General features: G+C 41.0%; 1 pseudogene; it reads left to right on the top strand.

The window, feature by feature from the left end:
- The first annotated feature begins 2,030 nt into the window (after positions 1-2,030).
- On the top strand, positions 2,031-13,258 carry LOC135540615 (sphingomyelin phosphodiesterase 4-like; annotated as a pseudogene).
- Positions 13,259-17,918: the final 4,660 nt, after the last annotated feature.

Consider the following 17,918-nt stretch of genomic DNA (forward strand, 5'->3'; position numbering starts at 1 on the left):
TGGGGTCATTTTTGTTTGTTTTTGCTGTTCTCCAAATATCATTTGAGAGTTTTTAAATAGTGAAGAAATGCAGTAACTGACCCCGCCCACACACACACACACTTTGCCATACCCATTGCCATACCCTAGGTTTAGCTGAGCTGACACCACTGTAACACGACCCGATCTACATCAACCGGACCGGAGTAGAGAGAGTTAGCAGTTTTAAGTTAGTCGGTGTCCACATCACCGAGGACTTGACATGGACCAACAACATCACCACTCTTGTCAAGAGGGAACAACGTGCCTATACTTCCTAAGGCGGTTGAAGAAATTCGTCATCATCAAGGACACACAAACCCCAGACACAAGCTGTTTTTTCCCTCCCTTACCGTCGGTCAGACGGTATCGGAACATGAGGTCTGATAACAACAGGCTCAGAGACAGTTTCTATCTACAAGCCATCAGACTGCTGAACAGTTGAACAGGACTGACCACCTGCTCTGATTCTCCACACCTCAGCACACATGCACTCACTCATGCACACACACAGACAGACACACATCCACACACGTACTCACCCATGCACAAACACGCACACACACATACACTGTACATTCATGCTACACACACATCGCAAATGCTGCAACCAGACTCTTACATACTATAGCTAATACTGCATAATTTAAACACTTGCCCCCAATCCCCCCTTTCTCTGATACATGTGTGAATATTGTACTATAAATTGTGCTTCCCTGTATTATACTTAAAATATATTTTCTACTGAGCCATTTACTTTATGTTCCTATTCTTATATTTAAATATTTATTATTATTGTTGCATTGTCGAGAAAGAACCTGCAAGTAAGCATTTCTTTGGATGGTGTACACCATGTGTATCCTGTACATATCACTAATAAAACGTGAAACTTGAGGATATCAATTAAATGAAGCTGAGATCTGAGATCCACAGCAGCACCAGAGTAGACAGGTGTGTGCACAAAGACTATATTGGCCGGGGAACTCATCTCTGGCAGATTGGCCAAAAAATGGGAAGGGAAATTGATCATTCATGACCACATGGCATAAAAATGGGGAGTAAATTGAGTTTGGTGAGAAATAGCAGGACACTGCTGCCACATCAGAATGATTTAGAGCAGCCTGCCATTCCTGCAGTGAACAATGCTATATTGAATGCCTGGGTGGGATGTGATTATAATAATGCTTGGCTGAAAGTGATGAAATTAGAATGATTAATCAGCCATTGATTGAACTGCTGTGTTTTGCCTTCCACTTCAGGAAAAGAACTTGGCCTCCACTGGGCATTTGTGATGGATGAATACACATTAAAACTTAGAACACATGGAGTGAAAGTACAGTGCTTTGTGCTTTTGTTTGTGTGCGTGTGTGCATTTCTGTATGTGGGTCTTCATTTCTGATTTATGCATAGCTCATGAGGCATTATAAATGGGCTCATAATGCATTATGAAGAGTGGAATTTATAGGAAATGTTACCAATTATACTATTGTGACATTGTGTGACTATCTAATGAATATTCAATCCTGGCAAGACATAACAATGGACATATGGAAATAGAGTTCAACTCTGCAGAACGATTGGTGGGATTATTCTATCCATTGAGCCTTATTGCTATAGAGTGTCATTTATTATACAAAATACTGCGATACTGGTATCGTCACAGCCCTACAATATTCCAATGTGGCACTTGTACTAAACTCCTAAGGCATAAAGTTCTTTAAAAAATCTATGTGCAACCATAATTAAAATTACAATTGAATGGTAAAGAGGCATTCTTAGACAACCTACGCAGAAAAATAGACATTATTTATTTATTTATGACATATAATTAGACATAATGGTTATGGCTCTACATAGCAGGAGAGAGCTGGTTCAGGTGTTTTAAAAAATGCAAAATTCTCTGAATTGGTTCTTTGACTGAACCTCATCAACATGGAATATTCCACCTCCAGCTAGACTTGGGCTGCGTGCAGAATAAATGACATGTGGGGGGCACACAAGCAACTGTTGCAGAGGACAGCTGTCATACACAGAAGTCTCTAAAGACATGATCATACAAAACATTGGCACAACGGTCTGAACTAAAAGTGCACACGATGGTAAAGGAAATGTTTTAAACTGAGTATTTGACTTCAATACTGTGTTTTCATCTCTTGTTTACTTTTTCTGATAACCGTTTTATGGGAATACTACATTGCAGTCATGTCCTCTTCGGTGAGTCAAGACAAATCTTAAATCTCAAATCTTAAAATGCTCAAGATTTTATTTTAGCAGAGGATTTTAAAGCTGATGTTAATGATTGAGTGTTCTACCATGCAGGATCATCTGAAGACAGATTGGACAATCAAGTCACTCCCACAGCAATGCACAGAGATGACAAAATACATTGATGATAAACCTGTCAAGGTAGCTAAACAATCAACTGAATTATACTGTACCTAGAGATGATGTGAATACTGTAGTATCGTCCTCATTAATTTCATTATATCACAGTATTGCTGTTGCAACTTGCAATTCTATGGCTAGCTACCAGGGGCACTACTTTCACTGGGGATATTCTGAAATTGCATTTTTGTCCTCCCCCCAGTTTAAGCATTGGAATGTGATACAAAACAAGGCAAAGTTGTGCTTTAGGACCATGTTTGGAGTGTTTATCCAATTGGAGTGTTTATCCAATATATATACTGTATATATACACCACAGTTCAAAAGTTTGGGATCACTTAGAAATGTCCTTGTTTTTTAAAGAAAGGCACATTTTCTGTCCATTAAAATAACAGAAAATTGATCAAATACAGTGTAGACATTGTTAATATTGTAAATGACTATTGTAGCTGGAAACGGCAGAGTTTTTATGGAATATCTACACAGGAGTACAGAGGCCAATTATCAGTAACCATCACTCCTGTGTTCCTATAGACATGTTGGGTTAGCTAATCCAAGTTAATCATTTAAAAAGGCTAATTGATCATTAGAAAACCCTTTTGCAAATATGTTAGCACAGCTGAAAACTGTTGTCTGATTAAATAAGCAGTAAAGCTGGCCTTCTTTCGACTAGTTGAGTATCTGGAGGATCAGCATTTGTGGTATCAATTACAGGGTCAAAATGGCCAGAAACATATACCTTTCTTCTAAAACTCATCAGTCTATTCTTGTTCTGAGAAATGAAGGCTATGCCATAGAAAAAATTGCCACGAAACTGAAGTTCTCGTACAACGCTGTGTACTACTCCCTTGGCTCCCTTCAGAGAACAGCAAAAACTGGCTCTAACCAGAATAGAAAAAGGAGTGGGAGGCCACGGGGAACAACTGAGCAAGAGAACAAGTACATTAGAGTGTTTAGTTTAAGAAACAGACGCCTCACAAGTACTCAACTAGCAGCTTCATTAAATAGTACCTGCAAAACACCAGTCTGAACGTCAACAGTGAAGAGGCGACTCCGGGATACTGGCCTTCTAGGCAACTAGAAACTCTAATGTACTTGTCCTCTTGCTCAGTTGTGCACCGGGGCCTCCCACTCCTCTTTCTATTCTGGTTAGAGACAGTTTGCGCTGTTCTGTGAAGGGAGTAGTGCACAGATCTTCAGTTTCATGGCAATTTCTCGCATGGAATAGACATATTTTCTCAGAACAAGAATAGACTGACGAGTTTCAGAAGAAAGGTCTTTGATCTGGCCATTTTGAGCCTGAAATCGAAAGCAAAAATGTTGATGCTCCAGATACTCAACCAGTCTAAAGAAGGCCAGTTTTATTGCTTCTATAATCAGGACAACAGTTTTCAGCTGTGCTAACATAATTCCCCCAAAAATATTTAATGATGAATTAGCCTTTTAAAGCGATAAACTTGGATTAGCTAACTCAATGTGCCATTGGAACACAGGAGTGATGGTTGCTGATAATGGGACTCTACACCTACGTAGCTATTACAAAAGAATCAGCCAATTCCAGCTACAATATTAATTTACAATATTACCAATGTCTACGCTGTATTTCTGATCAATTTGATGTTATTTTAAAGGACAACAAATTTGATTTTCTTTAAAAAATAAGAACATTTCTAAGTGACCCCACACCTTAGAATGGTAGTGTATATACAGTTGAAGTCGGAAATTTACATACACTTAGGTTGGAGTCATTAAAACTTGTTTTTCAACCACTCCACAAATTTCTTGTTAACAAACTATAGTTTTGGCAAGTCGGTTAGGACATCTACTTTGTGCATGACACAAGTCATTTTTCCAACAATTTTTAACAGATTGTATCACAATTCCAGTGGGTCAGAAGTTAACATATACTAAGATGACTGTGCCTTTAAACAGCTTGGAAATTGTTGACCTCCACAAGTCTGGTTCATCCTTGGAGCAATATCCAAACGCCTGAAGGTACCACGCTCATCTGTACAAACAATAGTACGCAGGTATAAACACCATGGAACCACACAGCCGTCATACTGCTCAGGAAGGAGACGCATTCTGTCTCCTAGAGATGAACGTACTTTGGTGCGAAAAGTGCAAGTCAATCCCAGAACAACAGCAAAGGACCTTGTGGAGATGCTGGAGGAAACAGGTACAAAAGTATCTATATCCACAGTAAAATGAGTCCTATATCGACATAACCTGAAAGGCAACTCAGCAAGGAAGAAGCCACTGCTCCAAAACAGCCATAAAAAAGCCAGACTACGGTTTGCAACTACACATGGGACAAAGATCGTACTTTTTGGAGAAATGTCCTCTGGTTTGATGAAACAAAAATGGAACTGTTTGGCCATAATGGCCATAGTTATGTTTTGAGGAAAAAGGGGGAGACTTGCAAGCCGAAGAACACCAGCCCAAATCTGAAGCATGGGGGTGGCAGCATCATGTTGTGGGTGTGCTTTGCTGCAGGATGGACTGGTGCACTTCACAAAATAGATGACATCAGTCAAGAAGTTAAAGCTTGGTCGCAAATGGGTCTTCCAAATGGACGATGACCCCAAGCATACTTCCAAAGTTGTGGCAAAATGGCTTAAGGAAAACAAAGTCAAGGTATTGGAGTGGCCATAACAAAGCCCTGAACTTAAATCCTATAGAAAATCTGTGGGCAGAGCTGAAAAAGCGTGTGCGAGCAAGGAGGTCTACAAACCGGACTCCGTTACACCAGCTCTGTCAGGCGGAAGGGGCCAAAATTCAACCAACTTATTGTTGGAAGCTTGTGGAAGGCTACCCAAAACATTTGACCCAAGTTAAACAATTTAAAGGCAATGCTACCAAATACTAATTGAGTGTATGTAAACTTCTGTGTCACGTTCTGACCTTTATTTCCTTTGTTTTGTCATGATTTAGTATGGTCAGGGCGTGAGTTGGGGTGGGCAGTCTATGTTTGTTTTTCTATGATTTGGGTATTTCTATGTTTCGGCCTAGTATGGTTCTCAATCAGAGGCAGGTGTCATTAGTTGTCTCTGATTGAGAATCATACTTAGGTAGCCTGGGTTTCACTGTGTGTTTTTGGGTGATTGTTCCTGTCTCTGTGTTTCCACCAGATAGGGCTGTTTTGTTTTTTTCACATTTCTTGTTTTGTTAGTTTATTCATGTCTAGTGTCTATATTAAAGAACCATGAATAACCACCACGTTGCGTTTTGGTCCGCCTCTCCTTCACCACAAGAAAACCGTTACAGAATCACCCAACACAACAGGACCAAGCGGCGTGGTGACAGGCAGCGGCAGCAGGAGCAGCGAAAAGAGGAATGGACATGGGAGGACGTTTTGGACGGCAAGAGTATGGACTATACTACTTGGGAGGAAATAGACAGGTGGGCGGTCGACCCAGGAAGAGTGCCGGAGCCCGCCTGGGATTCGCTGGAGCAGTGCGAAGAGGGGTATAGGAGAATGGAGTTGGAGAGACAAGCACGGCGGCGCGGTAGGAAGCCCGAGAGTCAGCCCCAAACATTTCTTGAGGGGGGCACACAGGAAGTGTGGAGAAGCCAGGTAGGAGACCTGCGCCAACTTTCTGTGCTTGCCAGGGGGCGAGAGAGACGGGCAGGCACCGTGTTATGCGGTGGAGCGCACGGTGTCCCCAGTGCGGGTGCATAGCCCGGTGCGGTACATACTAGCTCCGCGTATCGGCCGGGCTAGAGTGAGCATCGAGCCAAGTGCCATGAAGCCGGCTCTACGCATCTGTTCCCAAGTGCGTCTCCTTGAGGCCGGCCCGGGAGCATTCAACCGGGTAAGGTTGGGCAGGCTCGGTGCTCAAGAGCTCCAGTGCGCCTGCACGGTCCGGTCTATCCAGTACCACCTCCACACTCTGCGTCTCACAAAGACACAGCGGTTGTAACCAAAAATCTCAAATTTGGACTCATCAGACGAAAGGACAGATTTACACCGGTTTAATGTCCATTGCTCGTGTTTCTTGGCCCAAGAAAGTCTCTTCTTCTTATTGGTGTTCTTTAGTCGTGGTTTCTATGTAGCAATTCGACCATGATGGCCTGATTCATGCAGTCTCCTCTGAGTAGTTGATGTTGAGATGTGTCTGTTACTTGAACTCTGTGAAGCATTTATTTGGGCTGCAATCTGAGGTTCAGTCAACTCTCATGAACTTGTCCTCTGCAGCAGAGGTAACTCTGGGACTTCCTTTCCTGTGGTGGTCCTCATGAGAGCAAGTTTCATCGTTGCACTTGATGGTTTTTGCAACTGAACTTAAAGAAACTATCAACGTTCTTGAAATGTTCCGCATTGACTGACCTAAATGTCTTAAAGTAATGATTGACTGTCATTTCTATTTTCTTATTTGAGCTTTTCTTGACATAATATGTTCTTGGTCTTTTACCAAATAGGGCTATTCTGTATACCACGCCTACCTTTGTCACAACACAACTGACTGGCTCAAACACATTAAGAAGGAAAGACATTCTACAAATTAACTTTTAACAAGGCACACCTGTTAATGAATTGAAATGCATTCCAGTTGACTACCTCATGAAGCTGGTTGGGAGAATGCCAAGAGTGTGCAAAGCTGTCGTCAAGGCAAAGGGTGGCTACTTTGAAGAATCTCAAATATAAAATATATTTATATTTGGTTTAACACCTTTTTGGTTACTACATGATTCCATATGTGTTATTGCATAGTTTTGATGTCTTCACTAGTATTCTACAATGTAGACATTTTAAAAACAAAGAAAAACCCTTGAATGAGTAGGTGTGTCTGCTACTGTATGTCCACCTCACTTCTAAAACCAAAGTTGCACCCCTGCTAGCTACTACACCAATTTCCACATTGTATTTGAACGTTTTAACATAAGTGGGTTATGTATTCACACACAAGCTGCAAGCGGTATGAAAAAGTTGCTTGTTATTGGCCATGTGTAGAGTAAATGTCAGAGAGGATCAGCCAGTTGCTGTTTCATGCTGATGTAGACAATGTGTTACTGTGACTGTCTGGACACAGCCATTCAGACAGCTGTACCATGTACATATGCTGCTTCCTGTTGCAAATTGTCCTCTAGCTTCTCAGTATGCAAAGATTTCAGATTGCCACTGTATCATAGCACAACTCCTCTTCAAATCAGGTAGCGTAGCCTATACATGTATAAACTGAGTGTGGGGTGTGTTAACAATGCTGTTTGGCCTCATACAGGAGCTATGTGTTATCTTCCCCTGGATGGTGGAGAGGGTTGTTGGCAGCCTGGATGGCAGCACTGTTGGTTGGAGTCTTTCTTCTCTGCAAGCCCACAGCAGTGACTACAGCAATGTACTGGAGTTCCTTCAACCAAGGTGGACCTGTCTGTGATTTGAGACATTCCACAACTTGCTATCGATAATATTAAATTACTAATGTGTATTACACCTACAGTATACGAATAAACATGGAAGTTTTCACCAACATACAATATTTTTGCAGTGGCCCAATGCTGAAACTTGTTTATAAACTTCAAGCTGAAGACTACAACTTTGAGATCCAAGTTGCCAATTTACCTGTAAGTTTTCAACATATAGTACAGTCACATCCGAAATTATTGGTACCAAGCTATATTGTAGGCAAAATTATATTATTTTATACTAATTGCTCAGAGAAAGAGATTTTGTTTAACCAGTAAAAAAAATCTTGGTGTTAAAATGATTGGCACCCTAACGATTCTTATAAATAATCTAACAATTTCATCTGCATTAACATTATACTGTTTTAAATTCATCTCAGTTCAAGAAACTGTATTGTGACCTTTCATGGCTTCCTGTTTCACTGGGGTATAAACATGTGGTCACACACATGTAAAATCCATTTGTCATCCGTCACCGTGGGGAAAGGCAAAGGACTCACAAATTAAAAGAGAGAAATGGTTGGTGACTTTCGTAAATCAGGCAATAGGTACAACAACAAACACGACTGAAAAAACAAATATATCACTTACCACTATTAGGGCAACAATTACAAGTTTAAAACCACTGGAACGGTGTAAACTTGACTGGTAAAGGACCCAAGTGTATCGGGAGACAAAGACTAGTCCCACAGTTGGAGAATTACAGAACTTGACCTGAAAGTTGATCTTCCAGCAAGACAATGACCCCAAGCACACATTCAATGGTTAATTGGCCACAAAATTAGTCTCCCTTGAAAACCTGTGGTTTGAAAGATCTGGAAATATTTTTATGCAGGAATGGTCTAAGATCCCTCCCAATGTGTTCTTTAATCTCATAAAACATTATAGAAAAAGGCTAAGTGCTGTTATCCTCACAAGGGGAGGGTACACAAAGTATTGAAAATAGGTGACAATAATTTTTATTTGTATTTGTATATTACAGTCTTTTTTTGCTCATCTTTATCAAGGGCGCCAATACTTTCAGATGTGACTGTAAATGCTAATTGTGCAGTGTTATTTCAGCAGTCTTCACAATGTCATTGCGTTAGCAATAATTGCAACACATTACAATATCAGTAGTTAAATGCCTATTGGTCTATATTCCTGTATGAATGCTGAGTTTTTTTTCTCTTTCATTTTAATTTCCATCCACAAGGGGGACATTTCAAATAGCCGGATTTTCCTCAATAAATTACCCTCTCAGCATCATCAGAGATTGTCACTCAGTATCCTTTTTTACAATGTTTGACGCAATGACAACTATTACTAAGTATTATTGAACTTTGTCCACTTTAGTTTAGCGTTGTTCTTAACTCTCACCAGATGCATTTGAGTACTTCATGTTTTATTTTGCCACAAGTGTCATTACACAGAGGGTAGGCCGAAGTGCTATTCCATTTAATTTGTTTCAAATAAAGTTATTCATAAAGTCAATCCATAGCCAATGCTATCTCATTTTGTAACCTGAGTGTTCTCTGTTTTTAATTGTTAAATTAGGATCACCACTCAGGGCAGCAAACCTCCATCTCAAACAGTGTCTACATTGCCTTGGTGGATGCATATTTCAAACACTTCCTCCCTACAGAAGGATCCCCTCACTCAGATGTCAAAGGCACCTTGACCTCACACATTCCAAGGTGCTGTATAGCTAGCCTGTGCCTTTCACAATGCATTATAAGATCAGCACATCATCTATCAATTTAGGGCAAATATGAAATGTAATATTTGATAACGCTTGTTTCGATGGTTCCCCAGGTCCTCTAGGTATAGTGAAACAAGCAAAGGCCTGTTGAAATGCCAGTGCCCTGTTAACGCTGACACAACCAATCAGAGTATCTGGAGATCAGGGACTATGCTACAGGTGATTGAGAAAAATCTGGGTTGGACAGAGACACTTTTAATATAGCAATCTTGGCTTGTCTCGCAAAGGTGCAGTTGTTGAGTCATTGTATGGCCTTGTTCATTGTCCCTGCTTTAGATATTTTTGGAGATATGGCTGCCACATTTCCCCTTGGAGACACACCAGAAGCTTAATGAGGTCTTTCCTACCTTCCTTCGATGACTCATTCTTCATGACTAACATGCACTTTTAAGCACATTGTTAATCTAATGGATTCGGAATTCTACATTTTAATGATAAGCACTTGTCTGTAAACCTGCAGGTCTCTGTCATCACAGAGGAGCACATACTGGTGGTGAGACAGCTGGTGAAGCACATGCATGCCCTCTCTGGAAAACAAAACTAGACCAGTCTGATATCTTACCTTCTGCCCACTCAGAAACCTATCTCTCAGAAGATTTTAAAAGGTAAATACCCACTTCAGTGTTTTTTACAATGATGATGATGATGAGGATAATGATAATGATGATATTAACAATATGTTGTTATTGAAACCCAGAGTGGTCACATCAGAATATGTACAGAGGTTGTACCCTCTCTTGCTGCACTGCTTCAAACAGTGGCCTATGGAGACATCCTTCAGAGCAGTGAGTGCACACTTAAGTTCTACATCGGATTTACATGTGGTCTGTCTTTGACATTTGGCCATGTTATTGCTTAATTTGCAGTGTTTCTAGCTGGTTTTGGAAGGTATCCTACTGTAGGCGTTCTGAATGTATGTATAAGAGAAGTGTCTTTGAATGAGCCGTTTCTCAATACAGGTATTGGAGACGTGGCTTAGTTACATCCAGCCCTGGAGATACCAAAAACATGTGCACAGTGAAAACAAAGAGAAATGGTAAGATATTTTGAATGTGCTCAGTAGTGTTATAGCTCAGACACAGCATTGGGTTGAAGAGTGCGTTTGCTAACATAAAGCTGTCTCTGTCTCTTAGGGCCTCTTTCATTCAGGAGAATATTCTCATGTACACCAGGCTATTCAGCTTCTTCTTGAAGAGATTTGCTCATGTCGACCTCGTCAACGTCGACAATGCAACCATGGTTTTCAGGATGACAAAAGTATTTGCCCAAACCAGTCTTCCAGAATTGATTGAAAATGGTAACCACAATTATTTTTAGTTGAAGGGCACTGTAACTCAATCACAATGAACAACATTAGACCTCTCAAGATTTGTTTTCTCCATACATTTTGTTTACAGGAGAAAAATTGCTATTGCATCAGGGTCCCCTCCTCCCATCCACTCTGATGGCATCTCAGGTGCAGCCCACTGAATTAGCTGCCCTGCCCAAGACTCACATCAATAACAAGAAACTACAAATGTTTGGGGTAGAAATGCGAGCCGAGGTAAGTCCCATTAAGGACAAGTGAATGACAAGAAAGACAATTTGACTGAGGGTGATGCAATCCACCAAATATGGATAGTGGTCACAAATTCTTTCCTATATTCTGAACATTGTAGGTGCTGAAACTGGTCCAGAGACTAATGCAGGCCCAACAGACTGCAAAAACCACATTGGATCCGCCAGCCAATGTATCAGTTGGCCAGTTTCTATGTTCCTGGAAGAGGTTGATTCTTAAAACCAATTCAGAAAGTGGGGGGGATGACATGACCAAGTCTGACATGAAGACAGTGGAGCTACTAAAGAAAACTGTGGACCACCTCAATCAGGTTTTCAACGTGAGAAGATGATATTATTGGTTATTATTATCAATGTTATTATTATCAAGTAGTACTAACCAATGTTAAAGTGATGTCTCAAATCATTTGTGGTTATTTTGCAGCTCAACGCAGGTCATCTATCTCAGATGATGATGAACATGGGGTCAGTGGAGGAATCCAAGCAGCTCCCTGACTGTATTCACAGTGAAAACAGGCTGATCCTGACAGACCTTGGCAGAATGCAGGTGGAAATAACTACTGCAATAAAAAATGAATGTTGTGCATACGGTGCAATACATAAATGTACATTGTAATTGTGTTCTATTGCAGATTATCAATGGCCTTCGCAGATTTGATATTGAGTATCAAGGGGACCCACAGCTGCAGCCTGTGAGAAGCTATGAAAACGCAGTCTTGGTGCAGATTATGTTTTGGATCGCCACACTAATCAATAACAAAGTAAGTGGGGAGTCTTACCGGGGGCTTCATGCACCCCAAAAATCTGAGGGGGCACAAGGTGCATGAGGATGGCTGGGGGGTGGAAGTTGGAGAAGTTGGCATTTTTCAAACACCTGAAACATCTTTTTCTTGCAATCTAGAGCCATAATCATCATGCTTAATTCTATAATTATTTTTCTGCATATATAAACATACCTCTTAAGCATACCTCTACTAAAATCTGAGTAAAATATTGAAAGGAATGTGAGTCTTATTCAATACATTTAGTAATTGCTTGCTGTTCTAAAGTGTACCAACCTTGCCAGCAATCATACCAGCTAAGACAGTTAGACAAGCTCGCAACTTGAACTTGATTGATATCCTGAAATGGCGTATTGGTACCTAGTTATGAGGTTGGGAGATTGGGAAACTACAGTATCTGCTATTTGTCTAACTTAATACAATTTCTAGTTGGCTAGTAGTATTACAGTATTACAACAACAAAAAGATAACTTTTTTAAATTATTTTTTACATGACAAATCTGAGGGGTCACGAGCCCCTGTGCCCCCTATGGGCATGATGCCTTTGGTTCTGACTTTATATGCAATTTAATATTTCTATAATGATTAATTAGGAACACTATTATATATATATAGACATCGACTGACCAGGTGAATCCAGGTGAAAGCTTTGATCCCTTATTGGCGTCACTAAATCCACTTCAATCAGTGTAAATGAAGGTGTGCCATTCAGACGGTGAATGGGCAAAACAAAATATTTAATTGGCACAACTGCGGGAAGCATTGGAGTCAACATGGGCCAGCATCCCTGTGGAAGGCTTTCAACACCTTGTAGAGTCTATGCTCTGAATAACTGAGGCTGTTCTGAGGACAAAAGGAAGTGTAACTCAATATTAGGAAGGTGTTCTTATGTTTTGTATACTGCATAGTGCATATGGGATACAGTAGGCCTACCTATAATGATTGGTAGTAGTACAGGAATACATGTATTGACTAAATTACTTGAGAATTTTGTCCTGCAGCTTGAAGGACACATGAACGATCTGTGCTCACAACAGAACCTCCTGGGAAGGCTGGGACAACACTACCTTATCACCTCCACTGTAAAAGGAAGGTTCCCAAGGAGTACAGTGACACAGCAAAGCCAGGACGACTACCACCTGCGGCCACGCCTTACCCTGCGCACATTTGCGAGTTATCGCACATTACTCATTCTCCTGTTACTCTACTCGCTGGGATCTCTGTTTTCTATTAGCCCACTGTTCAGCACATGCCTCATCTTAATGTTGAGCTTTTTGTATGGACTGTGCATGACTGTCTACGTGGGAAAGTAAAAAAAAAAACATTATTCTGCGTCAATGTGTGTGTTATACCTAATAAAGGTGTTTTGAACTCACCAACTTCAATTGACTGATAATTAGGAGTTCACAGTGAAGTTGTCAAACCTATTGTTATTCTCTGACTTCTTATTGTTTTCCTTGACATGGTCAAACAACTTAAGCATGGATTGGTAACTTCTTTTCTAATTTGGCACACAGAAACTAAAGGCCATGAGTAACATGTTCAAAAAGAACGGCACTCATTGGCCTATAGTTGACGCTATTATAAGCAGTCTAACTTAAACACTCGTATCCGTTGCTCCGTTTGATCTTTGAGTCTTGATACTTTGTATGTAAATGTCTTTCCTCATGCTGAACAAATTTGCCTCAAGGACCCATAAGGTCAATACGGATAGATTTTCTTCCATCTTAGAGATTTTGGAAAACATATATTCTCATCAAACCATAACTCCAAAATGTGGTATGTTGGCCCATGATACATTTCTTAACTTAGCTGGGAAAAGCTAAGGGTTTGGTTAAGAGATGGCTGAGTTATTGATAAATCAGGAAATCTGATTGTACATGTCCATTATAATCCTTTGTAAATCCACTCCACAATGGCCTATCAACTTGAAACTTTTTAGAGTCTAGGCTACCACGGAGAACCATGGCATTTGAAATATTTTTTACAAATAAGGAAACTATTAACAATTCACTTTTTTGACTATGTAATGACTAAATATGCCATTGACACCAGCGAGACCATAGGATACTAGAGCAATAACTATTGATCAAGTGGACTTCATTAGATAGTACCCGCAAAACACCCGTCTCAATGTCAACAGTGAAGAGGCGACTCCGGGATGCTGGCCTTCTAGGCAAAGTTGCAAAGAAAAATCCATCTCTCAGACTGGCCAATAAAAATCAAAGATTAAGATGGGAAATGGAACAGACACAGAAACTCTGCCTAGAAGGCCAGCATCCCGGAGTTGCCTCTTCCCCGTTGACGTTGAGACTGATGTTTTGAGGGTACTATTTAATGAAGCTGCCAGTTGAGGACTTGTGAGGGGTCTGTTTCTCAAACTAGACACTAAAGTACTTGTTCTCTTGCTCAGTTTTGCGCCGGGGCCTCCCACTCCTCCTTCTATTCTGGTTAGGGACAGTTTGTGCTGTTCTGTGAAGGGAGTAGTACACAGCATTGTACGAGATCTTCAGTTTATTGGCAATGTTTCAGATGGAATAGCCTTCATTTCTCAGAACATGAATAGACTGATAAGTTTCAGAAGAAAGGTCTTTGTTTCTGGCCATTTTGATCCTGTAATCAAATCCACAAATGCTGATGCTCCAGATACTCAACTTGTCTAAAGAATGCCAGTTTTATTGCTTCTTTAATCAGAACAGTTTTTAGCTGTGCTAACAATCGCAAAAGGGTTTTCTAATGATCAATTAGCCTTTTAAAATTATAAACTTGGATTTGCTAACACAACATGCCATTAGAACACAGGAGTGATGGTTGCTGATAATGGGCCGCTGTACACCTACTGTATGTAGATATTCAATTTAAAAGAATCAGCCTTTTCCAGCTACAAAAGTAATTTACGACATTAACAATGTTTTTCTGATCAATTTGATGTTATTTTAATAAGCAATTTTTGCTTTTCTTTCAAAAACAAGGACATTTCTAAGTGATCCAAAACTTTTGAATGGTAGTGTACATTGTTGACTACAACCTGCATTGAAAAAGTACTGAAATTTACTAAAGGTGGAACTAGTATCAGGTATGAAGCTAAGACCCAGATGCAGACCACATAGCATAAACAATAGTTTAATATTCCAACATTGGCAGGCAAAAGACAGGTCATGGCAGGCAGGGGTCAGTAAACCAGAGGTGGGGTAACAGTACCAGGCAGTAGGCAGGGTCAGGGTAAGGAAGAGGTTTGTAATCCAGGAGGGCAAAGGTACAGGTTGGCAGGCAGGCTCAGGGAGAGTGGTCAGGCAGGCAGGCTCAGAGTCAGGACAGGCAAGGGTCAAAACCAGGAGAGCAAGAAAAGAGTGACTTGAAAAAGCACTCGCTGAGACACAAACCACAGGTTGACTTGGACAAACAAGACAAACTGGCAACAGACAAACAGAGAACACCTGTATAAATACACAGGGGAAGATCGGCATCACCTGGAGAGGGGTGGAGACAATCACAAAGACAGGTGAAACAGATCAGGGTGTGACAACTGGGAACGTTTTAGCACCATCAACATGTTACTTGGGAGGGGAAATATGAAAAATCATTGTGGGCGTGTACACTTCCTGTGATCAGAATAGCTAGGACGGTGATTGGTGGTTGGAAGGTTGCACTAGTTTGAAATGGAAAAACATGCGGTAGCTATGGATAAAGAAGGACATCAAGACGAAGCAGCTGCTTTATAAGAGGGATGCACTGTTGAGCACTACATTCCGAGGGGTTTGTGCTGATTGTATGGAGATTGTGACAGCCGGTTGAATGGTGTCCCTTGTGAAGGCGAGAACAAGATGTATGTCAGGAGAAGTTCAGTATTATCATGAGGAGATGTATACTTGGGATACGGAGGACGAGTGGAGGGAAAAAGAGTTAAAAATGGCGGAAAAAAGGGAGATGTTTTGTTAAAGAAAAATGGTACAAAGTGTAAGCAGAGTGAGCTGAATACGTGAATAAGGGCGAAGTGGTAGGTGTGGTGAAGTTTTCGGGGCATGAGGCTTGCACCGAGGGTAAAGATGAGCCTGTGACAGTAGGAGGGAAGTTTTTGGAAAAAGTGGACCCTTGCCTTTTGGCTGATCCATTTGCGGTTTCAGGGTGGGTGAAAACTGAGTTGGAAGCTGTGGAATTGGTGAGGGTAACATAAGTGGTCTTGTGATAATTGTTTGTGTTTCTGCTGGTCAGAGGGAACAGGCGCTCTGCGTTAAACGAATGGGGGCAAGAGATGTGAATTGTTTTGCTCTCAAGAAAAGGGCGCCATTGAAAGGAGTGATTACTGGGGCAGCAGTAAATGTTAAAGTTTCCCGGTGTTTGTGATGTTCATCGTTTGCTGCGACACAGACAGTGTGGAGTGAGAGGTGAAATAGAGGAGTCATTGTCTGTTCTATTGAGTTTTGATGTTGTCTTTGCCTGACAAAGTGATGTTAGGATATTAAAGTTAGCTCTTGTGCAGAATACTTTACGTTTTTACAGGTGTCAAGCTTATGGGCATGTGGCAGGAGGATGTAGGAGGTAGGGGTGGCAGGTAGCATAGTGGTTAGCGTGTTGGGCCAGTAACTGAAAGGTTGCTGGATCAAATCCCTGAGCTGACAAGGTAAAAATATGTTGTTCCGCTGTTGTTCCCTGAGAAGGTTATCATTGTAAATAAGAATTTGTTTTTAACCAACTTACCTAGTTAAATATAAAGTTTCCTTGGTGTGAGAAGTGTGCATGAGGCAAAGGAATGTGTCATGGCATGTGTTGACTGTAGGGGTGCACATGGGGCTGAGGATCAGAAATGTCATGTACAAGAGAAGCAGGTTGAGGTTTCCAGGCTTAGAGTAGTGCAGACGTTTTCATATGTAGAGGAAGATGGGTCAAGGGGGAGGGATCCTGAGAGGAGTGGTGTGAGTAGTACATCTGTACCAGTACAGAGGGATTTTTTATTTTTCACCTTTTATTTAACCAGGTAAGCTAGTTGAGAACAAGTTCTCATTTACAACTGCGACCTGGCCAAGATAAAGCAAAGCAGTGCGACAGAAACAACAACACAGAATTGTTGGAATAAACAAGCATACAGTCAATAACACAATAGAAAAAAATAAAGTCTATGTGTGCAAATGGCATGAGGAGGTAAGGCAATAAATAGGCCATAGTAGCAAAGTAATTACAATTTAGCAGATTAACACTGGAGTGATAGATGAGCAGATGATGGTGTGTAAGTAGTGATATTGGTGTGCAAAAGATCAGCAAAGTAAATAAAAACAATATTGGGATGAGGTAGGTAGATTGGGTGGGCTATTTACAGATGGACTATGTACAGCTGCAGCGATCGCTGAAGCTAGTGAGCAGCTAACAGATGTTTGCAATTCGTTCCAGTAACTGGCAGCAGAGAACTGGAAGGAAAGGCGGTCAAAGGGGGTGTTGGCTTTGGGGATGACCAGTGAGATATACCTGCTGGAGCTTGTGCTACGGGTGGGTGTTGTTATCGTGACCAGTGAGCTGAGATAAGGCGGAGCTTTACCTAGCATAGACTTGTAGATCACCTGGAGCCAATGGGTCTGGCGACGAGTATGAAGCGAGGGCCAGCCGACTAGAGCATACAGGTCGCAGTGGTGGGTGGTATAAGGCGCTTAGGCCAACAAGTGATATACAGTATGTTTCAATAAAATTCAACTTTTAGCATTTATAGCAATGGTTATCAACTGTACTGCAGGGATGGAATGTAAGTCGCAGAAAATTGAGGTTGTGATGGCGGCTGCAAAGAGGTATTTGGGTGTGCGAGACTTGACATCAGAAGAATTACAGGGTGGGGGTGGTGTCCAATCCTTTCAGGTTGTTAGCTTAAATAGATTAAAAAAATAGTGGAGCAGGGTAGTGTTAGAGGGTGTGGTATTTGTTTATTTATTTTCTCAAGCAAAGTATAAAGGAGTTGTGCTCCAGTCTAGTAGGTGGCAGTAATGCAACATTTATTGGATGACAACTGCCGTTAAACCTCATCGAAGAAGAAGTATACTTCCTGTTTTG

The sequence above is a fragment of the Oncorhynchus masou genome, chromosome 1 (genome assembly GCF_036934945.1).
Source record: "Oncorhynchus masou masou isolate Uvic2021 chromosome 1, UVic_Omas_1.1, whole genome shotgun sequence".
NCBI lineage: Eukaryota > Metazoa > Chordata > Actinopteri > Salmoniformes > Salmonidae > Oncorhynchus > Oncorhynchus masou.